General features: G+C 50.1%; 1 long non-coding RNA gene across 4 annotated transcripts in view; it reads right to left on the bottom strand.

Moving 5' to 3' along the window:
• Positions 1-2,214: 2,214 nt before the first annotated feature.
• Positions 2,215-20,994, bottom strand: part of LOC127037590 (uncharacterized) — a 34,806-nt gene continuing 16,026 nt past the window's right edge. For 2 of the 4 annotated variants that reach the window (XR_007770421.1, XR_007770422.1), the window contains exons 2-6: positions 7,786-7,912; positions 7,135-7,482; positions 4,565-4,701; positions 3,472-4,265; positions 2,215-2,768 (exon numbers count right to left, since the gene is read on the bottom strand). This is a non-coding gene — a long non-coding RNA (uncharacterized LOC127037590). Of the gene's footprint in view, positions 2,769-3,471; positions 4,266-4,564; positions 4,702-5,082; positions 5,665-7,134; positions 7,483-7,785; positions 7,913-20,994 lie in introns of all 4 variants that reach the window. The other 2 variants (XR_007770423.1, XR_007770420.1) reach the window with 2 other exon arrangements.

Genomic DNA, 20,994 nt, shown 5'->3' with positions numbered 1-20,994 from the left:
CGGAAACAAACTAACGTAGCTACTACTCTGAAACCCTTCATATCTTCTTATAACACTTCCTAGGGTTTTACTGTGACTCTCATTTACCATATTTAATACATTATTAAAAACAAAACATTATCAAGTCTATTTTTATGATCACATGACTTCATTGGTGCTAGAATTGCTGGTGGGCCAGAATCTCTACCTCTAGACCAGGGGAGGGGCAGATGGCCATTGCTCCTGTGGAACCTCTTTTTAAAATTTACACACAAGTAAAACAAGATTTTGCTAATTTAGATGAAAAGTGCATTAAATTAGAAAAATCTAAATTTTATGAATGTCACCATTTAAGATAGTGATTTCCCACAAGTTGAACCTAAGTTCCCTCTAAGCTGCGCAGCAGCATATTAAGCACTGTGCAGGCACTCAGGGCTGCAGCAGGGAGATATGCCTCTCTCCTAGCCCCGGATCTGCTGCAGCCAGGGAAGAAGCACCTATCCTGTGGCCCCAGCCCTGGAGCTGCCGTGTTAGGGAGAGGTGCCTCTCCCCCCAGCCCAGGTGCTGCTGCGGAGAGAGAGAGCTGCGGGGAGTCCTCTCCCCCTCTTCCTGTAGTCCCAGGGCAGCCTGGCCACAAACCCCTCATCCCTAGCCCAGAGACCACACCCCAAGATGGAGCCCTCACCCCCTGCACCCCAGCCCTGAGTCCCTCATCCCCAGCCCCACCCCAGAGCCTGCACCCCCAGCTGTAGCCCTCACTCCCCCACACCCCAATACTCTGCCCCAGCCCTGAGCCCCGTCCCACACTCTGAACCCCTTGGCCCCACCCTGCCACATGAATTTTGTTATGTGCACCAATATGGAGGTGATGTGTGACATCACCTCCATATTGGTGCACATAACAAAATTCCTTCCACATGAGTGGGAAAAATTAGAGGGAACACTGGTTGAAACTCTGACAAAGTCCAAGCCATCTGTCACAACTCCCCCTCCCATAGATCCAGGGATGGGAAATTGTGGGTGTAGCAAATGGTGACACGGCAGTTCTCCGCCCTCAACCCTCTCCATTACACCATTAGCATTACAACCAAAAAGCACTCCTTACAACAGCACCCAATATTATCACTCTGCACAGCATACTCTGGCCCCTCCCCAGCCGTAATCTCACAGAGCCCCGTACCCAACGAGGAAGCAAATCTTGCCCTCATCCCTGCCGCCCTCTCCAGTCCAGTCTACATCAACCCCACTCGATGAACAGAGACCAAGTAAATGCAGATAGTCACAGTTCCACTTTAGCACCCACTGCCTCGCATGCTTTTTGTCTGCTCCTACTTCTCTATGATTCCCAAGACCTGGACTCTGGGGATGCACACCTAGCAAGCCTACCCGTGTCTTACAAAGGGAGATGGCACGAGGAGAGGAGAGGAGAGGAAAGAGAGTGAGAAAGCTGGCCAATGCACTAGAAAAGAGAGCGAGAGACAGAAACAAGTGGGAGGAAGGCAAGCAACTCAACACCTGGAGTCATCCTCCTAAATGCAAACTTCTGCTGCGGAAGACACACCGCTCCTGGCCAGAGAAATGAGCATCCCCTGAAAATGGGGACTTGTCTGTCTTGTAAGCATGGCTGGACAAGAACCATTTCTTACAAACCCAGGCCCAGCTAATGGGGCAACCCTACCTGGAGCCAGGGGGGCCCTGAGCAGAGCACTCACCAAACCAGACACTCATCTCACAGACACAGCAACTGCTCCACTGCCAACTGGATGGCTCCTCACGTGCATCAACAATGCTCATGGGCTCACTGCTCTCACTCTCTTTACATCGCACGAGGGCAGTAGACTGACATTTGATTTCTTTTCCCTGGGTACTAAACCCAGCACAAGAAGGAAAAACAAAGTTATTGTGGAGATTAATGGAAGGAGGAGGCAGATGTCAGAGCCCTAGGGGGGCTCACGTCAGGGTCCTAGTGGGGCTCTGGGTGATCGCTACTTCCCACCACGCAACACAGATGTAAAGAGGCTGAATAGTGTATGCAAAACAGAAACTAAGCAATTAATTATTCCTCCAGAAAAGTTTTTAATGACTTATGACTATAAAGGCAACACAGGTAGAATAAGAAAAACAGAATTAAAGACCAGCACTGAGTGAGGATTAATACAAATGGCAAATTACACTGGAGACAAGCACAAGTACAAGTAATATTATGCAATAACTGCCTAGTCCTATAAGTGCACATATAAAGGGTAAATAATATTGAAAATAGTTACAAGCGCATGCAATGCTACTATTACTGATTGCCTAGTAACCTTACATGTACTGCACCCACCTCAACAAATACAATTCTATATGCAATATTAATACATGGACTAACTATATTTTACTAACCTTAACCTACCTATAACTTTGTATAACAACTTATAAGCATTTATTGACTTTTATGATGGTAACTTATATAAAAGACAGGCACAGCGACATGCAAAGCTACTAGGTTCACCAGCACTGTACCCATTCCCAGCAAGGCATAAAAACATATACAGTTATTATATATTGATCAACTATTGACTATTACAATCTTTAAACAACTTCAACAATTTACTAATATAACTAAACTATAGTATTAATACAGACTTAAGATTAACCAGCACGAGCATAACCAGACCTCTTCACTTTAAAAACTTACCCTGAGTTCTTCCAAAGATACATTACCTTCAGTTGACCATTTCCTGCACTGCCAGGCATAGTCAGTCAGTGAAGAGCAAGTCCCTTTGGTTCAAGGGGTGTATATGAGCCTGACAAAGAGTGACCTCTTTTAGGTCAACGCACACACACACACACAAACACACTTGCGCCTCTGCATCTTATTTATATGGTATTTGCTGACCATGTTTCAAAACACATCAACCAATGAAGGCGGCCAAATGTTTCCGTGTGGTATGTGCAGTTGTCTTGATCTTATGAACTGTGCACCTGTGCTCAGGTCATCTCTTTTCTATGAGGCTAATAGTGTTTAATTTTCTAGACTCAAAAATGCTCAAATGAGATTAAAGAGGTATTTGGTTGCAGAGCATAGTAACCACAGGTCTGTATCTACCTTTACAGAGTTTCCTTTTTACTCTACAAAGCTTCCTAGTTAGATTACACTTATTCTTGCAGGATTCATCTGTACTCGCTTCACACAATTTCCAGAAGGTTGAGGCCTAACAAATATTTATGCACATTAATCACAGTTATCATCAGAGTGGGAAACGTTCTATTCACCTCTCCCACGCGGCAGTACTCCGCCCCAAACCCTCCCCCCCATTACGCCTTTAGCACAACAAATAAAAAGCACCCCTTCCAACGGCACCCGAAATAATCACTCTGCACAGCAGACTCTGGCCCCTCCCCAGCGTAATCTGACAGAGCCCCGCACTCAGTGAGGAAGCACAAGGCCTGAGAAGAGTACTACAGCGAGCACAGATGAGGAATTCAGACCACTGACTGCTTACTCACAGCCAGTTGTGCGGGAGTCAGAAAGCTGAGGATTGTTCATGTCCACTTCTGCTACTTTCTCCTCAGTCTAGGACTCCTGGAAAATTGCTTTGGAAGAGCAGCTGCAAAAGCCAAGCATGAGCCATCACTACACAAAGCTCTACTGGTGCTTCGAATCTTGCCCTCAACCTGGCATCCCTCTCCAACCCAATCTACCTCAGCCCCACTCCATCAACAGAGACAGAGTTAACACCAACAGCCACTGCTACGCATGATTTTCGTCAGCTCCCGCTACTCCATGGATCCCGAGACCTAGCCTGTAGGGATGCACACCTAACACGTCTGCCCGTGTCTTAGGAAGTGAGACGGCACGAGGAGAGGAGAGGGAAGAGAGTGAGAAAGTTGGCCAACACACTCGAGAAGAGAGAGACAAATGGGAGGAAAGCAAGCAACTCACCACCTGAGTCATCCTCCTGGATCCAACCTCCCCCTGTGCAGGAGACACTGTTCCTGACCAGAAAAATGAGCAACCTCTGAAAAGAGGGACCTTTTCTCCCTTGTGACCACAGCTAGTCAGGAACCTTTTCATACAAACCCAGCCTTACCGTACTGGGCTTCCCTACCTGGACTCAGGTTGGGCGTGAGCAGAGCCCTCCCCAAACCAGACACTTATCTCGCTGACAGCAGCATCTCCTCGGCTTCCAGATGGACAGCTTTTGCGTGGCATCAACAATGGTCAGAGTCTCGACGCTCTTGCTCGCTTTCCATCGCATCAGAGCAGTAGACTTTGATGCGCGACTTCATTTTCCTTGGTACTAAATGCAGCAGACGGGGGAAAAACAAAAACAAATTAGCATCTCTGTCTGCAATGTCACCCAGCCTCTTCATTTCACATCTCCCATATCCCACCGCTCAGCCCTCAACCCATCTCCCATTACTACATTACAACTGCAACAAGAAGGCACCCATTGTAACGGCACCCAAAATACTCACTTTCCTCAGAGACTCTTGTGCCTTCTCCAGCCTTAATCCCGGAGCCTCGTACCCAACGAGGAAGGACATGGCCTGTGAAGAAAACTACAGCGACTACAGATGAGGAATTCAAAGCACTGACATCTTACTCATAGCCCGTGATGCAGAAAGCAGAAACATGAGGACTATTCGTGTCTCCTTAGAAGGATGTCCAGGCTGCTCAGGTCCACTTCTGCCATATTCTTGTCCGGTTGGGCTCCTGGACGATTCCTCTGCAAACTAATAAAGCCAAGCAAGAACGATCACTACACAGAGATCTACCGGTGCGTTGAATCTTGCCCTCATCCCAGCCTCCCGCTCCAGTCCCATCTACATCAGCCCCACTCGACGAATGGAGACCGAATAAACACAGACAGTCACAGCTCCACTTTAGCATCCGCTGCCCCGCATGCTTTTCATCCGCTCCTACCTCTCCATGGCTCCCGAGATCTGGCCTCTGGGGATGCAAACCTAGCATGCCTGCCCATGTCTTACAAAGGGAGACAGCACAAGGAAAGGCAAGGACAGACACAGAGAGATAGAGGGTGTGTGTTGGCCAACATACTAGAGAAGAGAAGAAAGAGAGAGAAAAAGGAGGGAGGAAGGCAAGCAACTCACCACCTGGAGTCATCCTCCTAGATGCAACCTTCTGCTGTGGAGGACACACTGCTCTGGGCCAGAGAAATGAGCAGCCCCTGAAAACGGGGACCTTGTCTCTCTCGTAAGCACAGCTGGTCAGGAAGCATTTCTTACAAACCCAACCCCAGCCAATGGGGCGGCCCTAGCAGGACCGAGGTGGGCCACAAGCACAGCGATCACCAAACAAGACACTGTCATAAACAGATAGCTAAGGGTTAATGTTCTTTTACCTGTGAAGGGTTAACAAAGGGAACCAAACACCTGACCAGAGGACCAATCAGGAAACAAGACTTTTTCAAATCTGGGTGGAGGGAAGTTTTGGGTGTGAGTCCTTTGTTCTTGGTCTCTTCTCTTTCTGGGCTCTGAGAGTGATCTTTCTATCTCCAGGCTTTCTAATCTTCTGTTTCCAAGTTGTAAGTACAAAGATAGTAAGACAATAGGTTTATATTGTTTTTTTGCATTTACATGTGTGTAGTTGCTGGAATGTGTTAAATTGTATTCTGTTTGGATAAGGCTATTTATTCATTTTTTTTCTTTTAAGCAATTGACCCTGTATATTGTCACCTTGATACAGAGACCATTTTATTTCTTTTTCTTCCTTTTTATATAAAGCTTTCTTTTTAAGACCTGTGGATTTTTTTTTTTTTAGTGGGGGCTCAAGGGGATTGTGTCTGCAGCTCACCAGGGAATTGGTGGGAGGAAGAAGACAGGGGGGAAGAGAGAATCTCTTTGTGTTATATTTACTAAGCCTGACTTTGCATACCCTCTCGGTGAGGGGAGAGAGAGATTGATCTCTCGGTACTTGTGTTTCAAGGACTTGAAGCAGGGAATTCCTAGAGTACCCAGGGCGGGGAAATCTGGGAGGAGGTAAAGAGGGGGAAGGGAAGTGGGTTATTTCCCTTTGTGGTGAGACTCAGGGCATCTGAGTCTTGGGGGTTCCCCAGGGAAGGTTTTGGGGAGACCAGAGTGAGCCAGACACTGGAATTCTGGCTGGTGGCAGCGATATCAGATCCAAGCTGGTAATTAAGTTTGGAGGTTTCATGCTAGCTTCTCATGTTCTGAACTCTAAGGTTCAGATCTGAGTAGGAGAGTTATGACAGACACTTATCTCATTGAGAGTGGCATCTGCTCAGATCTTGCCTGGCATCAACAGTGCTCACAGGCTCGCTGCTCTCGCTCACTTTACATTGCACGAGGGCAGTAGACTGTGACACTTGACTTCTTTCTCCTTGGTACTAAACCCGGCACAAGCGGGGAAAAGACAAGCATGTTACCATCTCAGTAGGCAACGTCTCATAGGCTCTTCTTTTTGTCTCACCCACACGACCGAGCTCCGCCCTCAACCCTCCCCATCACACCTTTACCATTACAACCAAAAAGCACCCCTTGCAACAGCACCCAAAATAATCACTCTGCACAGCAGACTCTGGCCCCTCTCCAGATGTAATCTCACAGAGTCCGGCACCCAACGAGGAAGCACAAGGCCTGTGAAGAGTACTACAGTGAGCGCAGATGAGGAATTCAGACCACTGACCGCTTACTCACAGCCAGTTATGCGGGAGTCAGAAAGCTGAGAACTGTTCATGTGTCCTTAGAAGGATGTCTACTCTGTTCATGTCCATCCACTTCTGCCACTTTCTCCTTGGTCTAGGGCTCCTGGAAGATTCCTCTGGAAACACAGCTGCAAACCCAAGCATGAGCCATCACTACATAAAGCTCTATTGGTGCTTCGAATCTTGGTGCCCTCGTCCCAGCCTCCCTCTCCAATCCCATCTACCTTGGCCCCACTCCATCAACAGAGACCGAGTTAACACCAACAGCCACTGCTATGCACGATTATTGTCAGCTTCTACTTCTCCATGGATCCCGAGACCTAGCCTGTAGGAATGCACACCTAGCACACCTGCCCGTGTCTTACGAAGGGAAACGGCATGAGAAGAGGAGAGGGAAGAGAGTGAGAAAGTTGGCCAACACACTGTGGGGGGGCGGGGAGAGAAAGAGAGAGAGGTGGGAGGAAGGAAAGCAATTCACTACCTGGAGTCATCCTCCTAGATGCAACCTTCTGCTGTGGAGGACACACCGCTCCTGGCCAGAGAACTGAGCAGCCCCTGAAAATGGGGATCTTGTCTCTCTCGTAAGCACAGCTGGTCAGGAAGCATTTCTCACAAACCCAGCCACAGCCAATGGGGCGGCCCTATCTGGAGCCAGGCGGGTCATGAGCAGAGCCCTCTCGAAACCAGACATGTATCTCACTGACAGTAGCAACTGCCAACCGGACGGCTCTTCACTTGCATCGACAATGCTCGGGGGCTCACTGCTCTTGCTCGCTTTCCATCCGATGAGGAGAGTAAACTCTGATGTTTGATTTCTTTTCCCTTGGTACTAAACCCGGCACAAGGAGGAAAAACAAAGAAAGTTATCTCAGTGGACAACTTCGCTTAGGCTATTCTTTTCACCCCTCCCACACAGCAGGGTTCCGCCCCGAACCTTCCCCCCACCACATTTGCCCTTGAGCACTACAACTAAAAAGCACTCCTTGCAACTGCACCCAAAATAATCACTCTGTACAGCAGACTCTGGCCCCACCCCAGCCGTAATCTAACAGAGTCCCGCACCCGAGGAAGCACACGGCCTTTGAAGAGTACCACGGTGAGCATAGATGAGGAATTGAAAGCACTGACTCACAGCCAGCGATGCAGAAGGCAGAAACATGAGGACTGTTTATGTATGCTTAGAAGGATGTCCAGGCTGCTCAGGTCCATTTCTGCCATATTCTTATCTGGCTAGAGCTCCTGGACGAATCCTCTGCAAACTAATAAAGCCAAACAAGAACTATCATTATACAGAGCTCTATTGGTGCCTTTAATCTTGCCCTCATTCCTGCCTCCCTCTCCAGTCCCACTCGATGAACAGAGACTGATCCCAGTCACCACTCCACTTTACCATCCACTACTCCACATGTTTTTCGTCCACTCCTACTTCTCCATGGCTCCCGAGACCTGGCCTGTGGGGATGTACACCTAGCATCCCTGCCCATGTCCTATGAAGGGTTTGTGTTGTGGAGGAAGGAGAGAGAAGGGCTGAGGGACCCCATGGATGGATGGGGGGGGGGTAGGGTAGGGATAGGGATGCATGTTGGAGAAAGGACAAAAGGGCACTGGGGGCCCACAGATCTAGGGACAGAGTGGGGTGCAGGTTGTGTTGGGCTGGGAGTGTTGGGAGGGAGGCATGGATAGAGGCACAGGTTGTTGTGAGCTGGGAGGATGTTGGAAATAGACTGTGGCTATGGAGTCCCATGAGTGGAGGAATGAACTGAGGGATACAGGGCTTGTGGGTTGGGGAAGGTTGTTGCAGGCTGGAGGGTGTTGGTAAGAAATGGGGGCTGAGGGGTTGCTATGGGAAGAGGCATAGATGGAGGAAAGGTAGGGATGGGGTGCAAGTTGGGGTGGCCTGGGAGGTGTTGGAGGGACAAGAAAGGAGGACTGAGGTGCCCAAAGGATGGAGAAATAGACGGGGGCGGGTTGGTTTTGGCTAAAAGAATGGGGGTGCGGGTTGGAGAAGGTTGTAGGTGTGGGGGGGGTTGGGGATGCGGGTTGGGGAAGGTTGGGTGTGGGGGGGACAAGGAAGGTTGTGGTGGGCTCGGTGTATGTGGGGGGCAGTTGGGGAACGTCGCGGCGCCCTAGGGGTGCGCGGGGCGGGCTGCGGAAGGCTGTGGGGCGGCCCGGGGAAGGTCACAGCACACTGGGGGGGCAGGGGGCGCGTGGTGGGTTGGGGGTCGAGGTGTGGGGGGTTGGGGAAGGTCACAGCAGACTGGGGGGACAGGGGGCGCGTGGTGGGTTGGGGGTCGAGGTGTGGGGGGTTGGGGAAGGTCGCGTCGGCTGAGGGTGCAGGGGAACGTGGGTGCGTGCGGGCTGGGAGATGCGGGGGGACGGGGGTGGCCCATGGCAGCTGGGCGTGCCGGTACCAAACATGCCCGAGGCGGCAACACTTTGAAAACTACAACTCCCAGGATGCAACTGGCATAGAACAAAACTAGTTCCCTGGTTACCGCGGTTGGCGTCCAAACCGCTTATATCACTTCCTCTCCCACCTTCCGTTTCCGGCCCCGCTTCGCAAACAGACGCTGTACTGCCAAAAGCACCGCCCACCCAAACCAAAGGCGCCAGCACCAGACCCCGCCTCTCCCACGGTGCCGCTGGATCCGCGGTGGCTGATGGGAGTTGTAGGCCGGGGCACACAACAACTCGCAGAAACTTCTGCTTCCTTCCTTCCCTCCGCTCCCCCCCCCCCCCCAGCCGGGCGTAGGTGGGCACAAGGCAATAATGGGGGCTGGGCCCCGAGGGTCGGGGGGGGGTCATACAGGGGTGGGTCTTCAGGAAGATTGAGGCTGAGAGGAATTGGCGGGGGGAAGGTGGGAGATGGGGGATAAGTGGAGGTATTCCAGGCTTCTGCCAGTTTTGAGGTGTCAGGTTGTGGCTAGGCCCATCTGAGTTGAAGTGGGGACAGCTTGTCCTGAGGACCCGCTCAGGGGACATGGGAATGGGCAGGAGCAGGAGGGATGCAAAGGATAGGGGAGAGTAGATGATTTTTGCCTGAGGAGGATTGGGGTGCAGGTGTCCCAGCACTAGAAGGAGCCTTGAGAGGTCATCGAGTCCAGTCCCCTACCCTCATGGCAGGACCAAATACTGTCTAGACCAGTGGTCAGCAACCTTTCAGAAGTGGTGTGCCGAGTCTTCATTTATTTGCTCTAATTTTAGGTTTTGCATCCCAGTAATACATGATAACATTTTTAGAAGGTCTCATTCTATAAGTCTGTAATATATAACTGAACTATTGTTGTATATAAAGTAAATAAGGTTTTTAAAATGTTTAAAAAACTTCATTTAAAATTAAATTAAAATGCAGAGCCCCCCGGATTGTTGGCCAGAACCTAGGCAGTGTGAGTGCCACTGAAAATCAGTTCACGTGCCGCCTTTGGCACCTGTGCCGTAGGTTGCCTGCCCCTGGTCTAGACCATCCCTGATAGACATTTATCTAACCTTGTCATAAACAGATAGCTAAGGGTTAATGTCTCTTTCACCTGAAGCACCTGACCAGAGGACCAATCAGGAAACCGGATTTTTTCAACTTTGGGTGGAGGGAATTGAGTGTCTTTGTCTTTGTTTTCTGGCTGCCTGCTTTCTCTGAGCTTTGGAGAAGTAGTTTCTTTTTTCTAGTCTTCTGTTTCCAAGTGTAAGGACAAAGAGATCAGATAGTAAGTTATATGGTTTCTTTTCTTTGGTATTTGCATGAATATAAGTGCTGGAGTGCTTTGATTTGTATTCTTTTTGAATAAGGCTGTTTATTCAATATTCTTTTAAGCAATTGACCCTGTGTTGTATCATCTTAATACAGAGAGAACATTTGTACTTATTTTTCTTTCTTTTTATATAAAGCTTTCTTTTAAGACCTGTTGGAGTTTTTCTTTACTTCAGGGAAATTGAGTCTGTACTCACCAGGGAATTGGTGGGAGGAAGAAATCAAGGGGAGATTTGTGTGTTGGATCGCTAGCCTGATTTTGCATTCCCTCTGGGGGAATAGGAAAGTACTTTTTGTTTCCAGGATTGGGAACGGAGAGGGGGAGTCCCTCTGTGTAGTTTCACAGAGCTTGTGTCTGTGTATCTCTCCAGGAGCACCTGGAGGGGGGAAGGGAAAAAGGATTATTTCCCTTGGTTGTGAGACTCAAGGGATTTGGGTCTTGGGGTCCCCAGGGAAGGTTTTTCAGAGGGACCAGAGTGCCCCAAAACACTCTAATTTTTTGGGTGGTGGCAGCAGGTACCAGGTCCAAGCTGATAACTAAGCTTGGAGGTTTTCATGCTAACCCCCATATTTTGGACGCTAAGGTCCAAATCTGGGACTAAGGTTATGACAAACCTACTCTTAAATAATTCCAGAGATGGAGATTCCACAACCTCCCTAGGCAGTTTATTCCAATGTTTAACCACCCTGACAGTTAGGACCTTTTTCTTAATGTCCAACCTAAACCTCCCTTGCTGCAGTTTAAGCCCATTGCTTCTTGCTCTATCCTTAGGGGCTAAGATGAACAAGTTTTCTCCCTCCTCCTTATGACACCCTTTGAGATACCTGAAAACTGCTATCATGTCCCCTCTGTCTTCTCTTTTCCAAACTAAACAAACCCAATTCTTTCAGCCTTCCTCCATAGGTCATGTTCTCTAGACCTTTATCTTGACTTGCTGCAAAACCTATCCCGGGGTGTGGAGCTGCCTCCCCTGTCACTTTCCCCCGCTCATGGAAAATCTATATATTCTATTGTAATCAATTAATTGACAGTGTCTCTAAGACTAATAAGCAAGGTAGCATTCCGCTAGCACTGTGTTTGATAAACTCTTATGCTTGACCTCTACACAGTGTGGATTTATGTCCTTCAACCTGGTATTACCCAGTCGGAAGACAGGATACTGGGCTAGATGGACCTTTGGTCTGACCCAGTATTGCCATTCTTACATTCTGATGTTAAGGAACCTGTTGCACCTGCACCTGCACCTGCACCTGCACCCAAAACAGTCACTGTACAGAGGAGATTATTGTCTCTTTCCCAGGTCGTAATCCCACAGCTGATCCCAAAATAGGGAAATTCTCCTCCCATACCCAGAACAAGGAGGAAAACTTTTATGAGAAAACAAGCATCACCTAAAGGGAAGCAGCTGTCTGTACTCCGCCTCTACTATGCATTTATCTTATGCTTAAACCACACCGCTAAAAGTCATGAAGTGTAGTTATGAGGGAGGCAGAAAGCTGAGGACTGTTCATATCTGCTTGGGAGGATGTCCAGGCTGCTCAGATCCACTTCTACCAGTTTCTCCTCTGGCTAGGGCTCCAGAACAACAATTCCTCTGTCAGAGCAGCTGCAAAAGCCAAGCATGAGCCATCACTACACAGAGCTCTTGCCCTCATCCCTGCCTTCCTCTTCCATCCTATCTACATCGGCCTCCCTCAATGAACAGAGACCGAGTTAATACCGACAGTCAGTGCTCCACTCTCTCACCCACTGCCCTGCATGATTTTCATCCCCTCCTACTTCTCCATGGCTCCCGAGACCTAGCCTGTGGGGATGCACACCTACCACACCTGCCCTTGTCCTACGAAGGGAGACGGCATGAGGAGAGGAGAGAGAGAATCTATGGGGCTGATCTATGGATAAGTTCAGTAGGCATCAGTGGCTTAGTCGTCTTAATGACTGCCTGGGATATATGGGGGTGGGGGCTGCACAGTGAGATAGAGGGGTGTAGGGTTCCCAAGGTGTACTGAGGGAATGTGGAATTCAGAAGAGAGTAAAGGCAGGGTGGAGGTGGGTTGAAAGGCCCCGGTGTGGCTGAGAAGGGGAACAGGAATTGAAGAGGGAAACCTGGCAGGCTGTGGATGGTGTGGGGGAGTGCGGTGCTGGGAAAGTGGAGCCCAGCAATGGAGAAATAGGATGGAGCCAATTGGGGTTGGGGTGTAGGGACAGGGTGTCCAGGAGGATGTTCGGGTACCCTGAGTTGGGGAACAGATGGGGTGGATTGGGAGGGCCAAGGGAAAGTCCACGTACAGGGGGCAGCTTGGGTGGGGTGAGCGGAGTGCTGGCAAGCCTGGAGACGCAGGAGTAAGTTGGAGGATGTTGATTGGGTCCCAATGAGGGGCAGGTTGGAATGCACTGAAGGAGATGCTGTGTACATTACCTGGAGTGGCCACCTGGTTTCACTAAGTATTTCCCTCCTGGAGCAAGAGTGAAACCAGATGGCCAATCCAGGTGTCATGGAGTTCCTGGGTGATGCTCTGGAACTGCTCCCTACAAAGCCTGTCAGGACTCTAGTGATGTTTCCTCCTTGTGAGCAGGGCAAGAAGCTCAAATGGCTTCCACCTTCTTGGGTCTGACCTTGGACCATTCAGCATCCTCTGCCCCTCCGTGTGTTTCCCACAGCGAGTCCACCCTGGTGGGGTTCTGGGGAAGCCAGAGGGTCCTGTGCCCCCCACTTCACAGTCAGACATGGCTCTTAGCCAGCCAGTAAAACAGAGATTTATTAGATGACAGGAATGTGGTCTAAAGCAGAGCTTGTAGGTACAGAGAACAGGACCCCTCAGCCATGTCCATCCTGGGGATGGCGAGCCAGACACCCACGTCTGCACTTCACTCAAAGTCCCCTGCCAGCTCCAAACTGATTCACCTCCAGCCCCTCCTTCTCTGGGCTTTGTTCCTTTCCTGGGCCAGGAGGTCACCTGATTCCTTTGTTCTCCAACACCATTAGCTATCTCCTTGCAGGGGGGAATGGCCTCGGCCATTAGTTGCAAGAAGACAGAATGCCCGCCATTTAAGGGCACTGGTCCTTTGTTCTGTAACACTCTCACCCCTAGATACCTAAGAAATGCATAAGGGAAACTGAGGCACAAAGACGTCAGAGGAAACATTAAGGACTGTCCGACTTTGTCACACCAGGTAATGAACAAATCATTTCCCTCATCAAGGGACAGTGACACTGTGTGGCCACTTGGGTTAATGCACAGAGCATTTCCCTCATGTAGCAACAGTGACAATGGGTGGCCACACGGGGTAATGCACAGAACATTTCCTTCATGGAGTAATAGTGACACTGTGTGGCCACTTGGGGTAATGCACATAGTATTTCTCTCACGAAGCAACAGTGACACTGGGTGGCAACACAGGGTAAGGCACAGAGGATTTCCTTCATGAAGCAACAGTGACACTGCGTAGTCATGCAGCATAATGTAGAGAGTATTTCTTTAAGGAGCAACAATGACACTGTGTGGCCATTAGGGCTAAGGCACAGAGCATTTCCCACATGGAGTAATAGTGGTACTGTGTGGCCTCTTCGGATAATGGACAGAGGATTTCCTTCATCGAGCAACAGTGACACTGTGTGGCCATGCAGGTAATGCACAGAGCATTTCCTTCATGGAGTAATCGTGACACTAGGTGGCCACGTGCGGATATGAACAGAGCATTTCCTTCATGGAAAAACAGTGACACCGTGTGACTACGCCAGGTAATGCACAGAGCATTTTCCTCATGGAGCAACAGTGACACTGTATGGCCATGAGGGGTAATGCGCAGAGCATTTTTCTTATGGAGCAAGAGTGACACTGCATTGCATGCGCGGTAATGCAGAGAGCATTTCCTTCATGGAGAAACAGTGACATTGTGTGGCCATGCCACAAATGCACAGAGCATTTCCTTCATGAAGCAACAGTGACACTGTGTGGCCACTCGGGGTAAAGCACAAAGAATTTCCTTCATTGACCAACAGTGACACTGTGTGGCCACTTGGGGTAACGCACGGACGATTTCATTCATGGAGCAACAGTGACACTGGGTGGCCATGCACGGTAATGCAGAGAGCATTTCCCTCATGGAGCAACAGTGACACTGGGTGGCCACGCAGGGAAATGCACAGAGCATTTCCTTCATTGAACAAAAGTGACATTGTGTGGCCACACCAGGTAATGCACACAGCATTTTCCTCATGGAGCAACAGTGACTCTCTGTGACCACATGCGGTAATACACAGAGCATTTCCCTCATGGAGCAACAGTGACACAGAGTGGCCACACGTGGTAATGCACCGAGCATTTCCTTCTCGGAGCAACAGTGACACTGGGTGCCCACGCGGGGCAATACACAGAGCATTTCCTTTATGGAGTAATAGTGACACTGTGTGGCCACTTGAGGTAATGCACAGAGCATTCTCTCATGAAGCAACAGTGACACTGTGTGGCAATGCAGGGTAATGCACAGAGGATTTCCTTCATGGACCAGCAGTGACACTGTGTGGCCACACAGGGTAATGAAAAGAGCATTTCCTTCATGGAGCAACAGTGACACCGTGTGGCCATGCTGCATAATGCAGAGAGTATTTCTTTAAGGAGCAACAGTGACACTGTATGGCCATTAGGCCTAATGAACTGAGCATTTCCCTCATGTAGTAATAGTGACACTGTGTGGCCACTTGGGGTAATGTACAGAGGATTTCATTCATGGAGCAATAGTGACATTTGGTGGCCATGTGCAGTAATGCAGTGAGCATTTCCCTCATGGAGAAGAGTAACGCTATGCAGCCAGCTGGGGAAATACACAGGGTATTTTCCTCATGGAGCAACAGTGACACTGGGTGGCCACGTAGGGTAATGCACAGAGCATTTCCTTCACTAAACAACAGTGACACTGTGTGGCCATGCAAGGTAAGGCAGAGAGCGTTTTCCTCATGGAGCAACAGTGACTCTGTGTGGCCACATGGGGTAATGCAGAGAGCATGTCCTTCACGGCGCAACAGTAACACGGAGTGGCCACGCGACATAATAAATAGAGCATGCCCTTTACGGCGCAACAGTGACACTGGGTAGAAACATGGGGTAATAAACAGAGCATTCCTTCATGGAGCAACAGTGACACTGTGTGGCCACGCCGGGTAATGGCACACAGCATTTCTTTCATGGAGTAATAGTGACACGGTGCCACCGCCTGGGGTAATGCACAGAGAATTTCTCCCATGAAGCAACACTGACACTGGATGCAATGCAGGGTGATGCACAGAGGAATTTTTTCATGGAGGAACAGTGACACTGGGTGGCCATATGGGGTAATGCACACAGGATTTCCTCCATGGATGAACAGTGACACTGGGTGGCTACGCAGCATTATGCACAGAGCACTTCCGTCATGGAGAAACAGAGATACTGTGTGGCTATGCAGTATAATGCAGACAGTATTTCTTTAAGGAGCAACAGTGACACGGTGCGACCATTTGGGGTAATGCACAGAGAATTTCTCTCATGAAGCAACAGTGACACTGGGTGCAATGCAAGATAATGCACAGAGGATTTCCTTTATGGAGCAGCAGTGAAACTGGGTGGCCATGCGGGGTAATGCACAGAGCATTTCCCTCAGGGAGTAATAGTGACACTGGGTGGCCACATGGGGTAATGCACAGATTTCCTTCATGAAGCAACAGTGACACTGTGTTGCCGCAAGGGTTAATGCACAGAGCAACAGTGACACCGGGTGGCCATGTGTGGTAATGCAGACAGCATTTCCCTCATGGATCAACAGAGACACTGGATGGCCACGTGGAGAAAGGCACAGAGCATTTCCTTCATGGAGCAACAGTGACGCTGGGTGGCCACATCGGGTATTGCACAGAGCATTTCCCTCATGATACAGCAGTGAAACATAGTGGTCAGGCGGCGTAATGCACAGAGGATTTCCTTCATGGAGCAACAGTGACACTGTGTGGCCACGCAGGGTAATACACAGAGCATTTCCTGCATGGAGTAATAGTGACACTGTGTGGCCACATGGGGTAATGCAGAGAGCATTTCCTTCATGGAGCAACAGTGACGCTGGGTGGCCACATCGGGTATTGCACAGAGCATTTCCCTCATGATACAACAGTGAAACATAGTGGTCAGGCGGCGTAATGCAGAGAGGATTTCCTTCATGGAGCAACAGTGACACTGTGTGGCCACGCAGGGTAATACACAGAGCATTTCCTGCATGGAGTAATAGTGACACTGTGTGGCCACATGGGGTAATGCAGAGAGCATTTCCCTCATGGAGCAACAATTACACTGGGTGGCCACGTAGGGTAATGCACAGAGCATTTACTTCACTAAACAACAGTGACACTGTGTGGCCATGCAAGGTAATGCAGAGAGCGTTTTCCTCATGGAGCAACAGTGACTCTGTGTGGCCACGCAGGGTAATACACAGAGCATTTCCTGCATGGAGTAATAGTGACACTGTGTGGCAACACGGGGTAATGCAGAGAGCATTTCCCTCATGGAGCAACAGTGACGCTGGGTGGCCACGTGGGGTAATGCACAGAGCATTTACTTCACTAAACAATAGTGACACTGTGTGGCCATGCAAGGTAATGCAGAGAGCATTTCCCTCATGGAGCATCAGTGACACGAAGTGGCCACGTGAGATAATAAAAAGAGCATGTCCTTCACGGCGTAACAGTGAAACTGGGTGGAAGCATGGGGTAATGAACAGAGTATTTCCTTCCTGGAGCAACAGTGACACTATGTGGCCATGTGGGTTAATGCACAGAGCATTTCCTTCGTGGAGTAATAGTGACACTGTGTGGCCACTTTGGGTAATGCACAGAGCATTTCCTTCATGGAGCAACAGTGACACTATGTGGCCATTAGGCCTAATGAACAGAGTATTTCCCTCATGGAGTAATAGTGACACTGTGTGGCCACTTGAGATAATGCACAGAGTAGTTCTCTCATGAAGCAAGAGTGACACTGGATGGCAACGCAGGGTAATGTACAGACCATTTCCCACATGGAGTAATAGTGGCACTGTGTGGCAACTTAGGGTAATGTAAAGAGCTTTTCCTTCATGGATGAAGAGTGACACTGTGTGGCCACACGGGATAATGCAGAGAGCATTTCCCTTATGGAGCAACAGTGACACTCGGTGGCCATGCCCGGTAATGCAGAGAGCATTTCTCTCATGGAGTAATAGTGACACTGTCTGGTCAGTTAGGGTAATGCACAGAGCATTTCCTTCATGGAGCAACAGTGACACTGGGTGGCCACACGGGGTAATGCACAGAGCATATCCCTCATGGCGCAAGAATGATACTGGGTGGCCACGCCAGATAATGAACAGAGCATTTCCCTCCTGGAGCAACAGTGACACTCTGTGGTCACGAGAGGTAATGTAGAGAGCATTTCCTTCATGGAGCAACAGTGACACTGTGTGGCCAAGAGAAGCAATGCACAAAGTATTTCCTGCATGCAGCAACAGTGACAGTGGGTGACCACGCAGCATAACGCACAGAGAATTTCTTTCATGGAGCAACAGTGACACTGGGTGGCCATGCGCGGTACTGCAGAGAGCAGTTCCTTCATGGAGCAACAGTGACACTGAGTGGCCACGTGGGGTAATGCACAGAACATTTCCTTCATGAAGCAACAGTGACACTGCCATACTGAGAAGGTTGTGACCTGCCTCTCAAGCTCGGGGGGGGGCTGGTCTTTCCACACACACCCCATCTTTCTAGAGATTTTGGGCTTAGAAGAAATGGGGCTGGTACTAGAGCTGCCCACACCCATACTATCACGTCCAGCTCCATTACTGCAGCACCCAAAAGCCTTATTCAAGGTCCGGGTCTTATTGTGCTGAGGACTGCATGGCCAATCAGAGAGACAGAGGGTTGCACATGGAGATGAGTGTGTAAGGCATGTGGATGGATGGAGCAATGTATATGGCATACAGGGGGATGCATGGATGGCTGAAGGGTTGGACAGGGCTGAAGGGATGGATGGTAATGTCACAGACTGCTAAGTTGGTGGCTTCAGCTCATGGCTGCTGTCCCTGTCACCTCTGGACCCCTGTTTCCTGCACCATCCAGCCAGTAGAAACTGCCCTCGCAGTGCTACACTGGTGCTACATGCAATGCGCACCCTGCTGCTCAGGGATGTACAAGCATGCGGTCTCCCGGCTGCTTAACCACCTGCTCCACAGCCTGCCACAGGTCTCATCTTTCTTGAGACGCAATGCTCTGGCCGAGGGGCGGGGTCCCTCGAACCTCCTCAAATCCTGTACCCAAAGCAGCTTACTAAGCACAGAGACTGAGGCTAAGAAACCCCACCTGTCCCCACCCACATCCAGCTGGAGCTGCAGCCCAGGGCCCAGCTGAGCCAGGCAGCCAGCGACGCAAACAGGTGGAGACCCTGGTGTCTCAGGAGTGGGAAATGTCTCACCGTCTTCTCTGTAGCACCATGGCACTGTTACACCATAGTCAGGAGTGGCGCCATGGTTTTTGCTGCCCTAGGTGGCAGCGCTCCTCCTTTGAGCATTCGGCGGCTGGGGGTCCTTCCGCTCCACGTCTTTGGGACACTTCTATGCTGCTGCTGTTGGCCAAATCCTCCTGCCAAAATCTAACCCCCAACACAAAGTTTTAACACACACCCCTTCCGGAACCCATATTGAACCAAAAATTGCTCACCCTATAACCTGGTCCCCAACCCTAAACCCCTTAACCCAAACTGTGCCCAATCCTCCTCCCAACCCTAACTGCGAGTTCCGAACCTAAGCCCGACACCGCTCCAACCTGGAGCCCAGTTCCCAACTCCCACACAGTGGAAAACCCCAGGAATCCTGCTTTCACTGGCCTCCCAGCTACAGGGACTTCGCTCACACGCACAGGAGCGGATTCTGCAGCTACAATCATTGCATGTGTTCACTGGCAGCGCCCAGCGCAAAGCAGGGAGTTTGGTCCAACTCCCCGTGGCAGTGGCTGTGCCCATGGGCCTGTGGCGGGTTCGCTGCCCACTGGATCCTTCACTCCAGCCTGGAGATTTCCCGCCTCCCTTCAGCAACTGCAAATGGTCCCGGGGCTTGGAGAAGTTTCTGAGCCACAGGTGCCTGCAGCAGCAATTTCCACCCCCAGGCAGTGACAGCCCATTGGCTGCCAGCTCGGTCAGAAACCATCACCTAGTGACACTGACAGCTCATTGGCTGCCAGCTCAGGGCTGCCAGAAAACACTAGCACACAAGCAGGTGCAACCAGTGAACTCCCTGAGCTCTGCGGCTTCGCAAGTGAGGACGGCAGCGCCCGCTGCTGGGGGTCTCCGTTCCTCCGCCCCGGCAGCTGGAATTGACACCACTCCGCCTCAGTCTGCTTCTCGCAGGCCTGCGCTGAGCGCTGACTGCACAAGGGCCTGACGGCTGCGCCCAGCTTTGCTTTCAGAAAGCGTCACCCAGGCACAGCCCAATGGGAGATTAGCTGTGAGAAAACATCACTTAGTGAGGACCCAATGGGAGATCAGCTTTCAGAAAACGCCGGGCAAGCCAGCACCGCAGCTCTAGTCTTCTCAAGTGGCCAGACTGTCAGCACCCCTCAGCCCCGTAACAGAGCAGCATGTCTCACACTCCCCAGTGGGCACTAACCAGCCCCACCTAGCCCTGCTAGGCACCGCAACTGCTCCCCCACTAGGGTGACAAGACAACAAGTGTGAAAAATTGGGACAGAATTGGCAGTAATAGGAGCCTATATAAAAAACTACCTAAAAATCAGGACTGTCCTCTTCAAATCCGACCATCTGTCCACCCCATCTCTGCCACTCTTCCATCACTTACCCAGAGCAGCGGTCATGCCAACACACCCAGGACATGGATACTAACACGGCTCAACAGCTCATTTACGACACAAGAAAAGATCAGATCAAAACTCTACTTGCAAAGCCATCTAAAAACACAGTGCTGGGTATTTGACATGCTCAGTGCTCCTTCTCCATGTTGGGCACCAGGCTTTCAGCTCAGGGTGACTCACACCCAGTCAGTGGCAGGCTCTGCCCAGGCAGGCTCCCATTAAGCTACACTAAAAATATGCATCCCAACCCCAAAACTTACTCAAATTTTACCCCAATGGCCCCAAACTTCTGGCTTTTAATATGCATATAAGACACTGCCGCGCTCAGTCAACTCCCCTTGCTCTCCAGTGGAAGCTGCCGCCAGAGAACAATGTTGATATTTAAATTAGCTAGTACATCACTCGCTCAATTCCCTCTCCTCTCCAGCAAGTGATGTTGGAGAGCTCCAAGCTTTCTCATTTACCTTTCTGGTGTCAGCTTCAGGCCCCAGGGTTCACAAATGCATAAACAACTTGGGATTCTAGCAGACTACCACTTAACTCACTTGCGTTAGCAGTTGAGGAATGTGGTGCTGTTCTGAGGGGACGTACTTGCATACTTGGGATATTATTGCAAAGATACAATTAGAATTTCTGTTAGACAACTTTAAGGGCAACTTATATTTGGTAAAAACCTTATTTAGTGAAAGAAATGCTGGCGTGACAGCACGGTTACTGGGGCTACAAAACACTT

The sequence above is a fragment of the Gopherus flavomarginatus genome, chromosome 19, assembly GCF_025201925.1.
Source record: "Gopherus flavomarginatus isolate rGopFla2 chromosome 19, rGopFla2.mat.asm, whole genome shotgun sequence".
In the NCBI taxonomy this organism is placed as follows: Eukaryota; Metazoa; Chordata; order Testudines; family Testudinidae; genus Gopherus; species Gopherus flavomarginatus.
The sequence above is the reverse complement of the archived record's forward strand: the minus strand, read 5'-3'. Positions and strand labels throughout refer to the sequence as shown.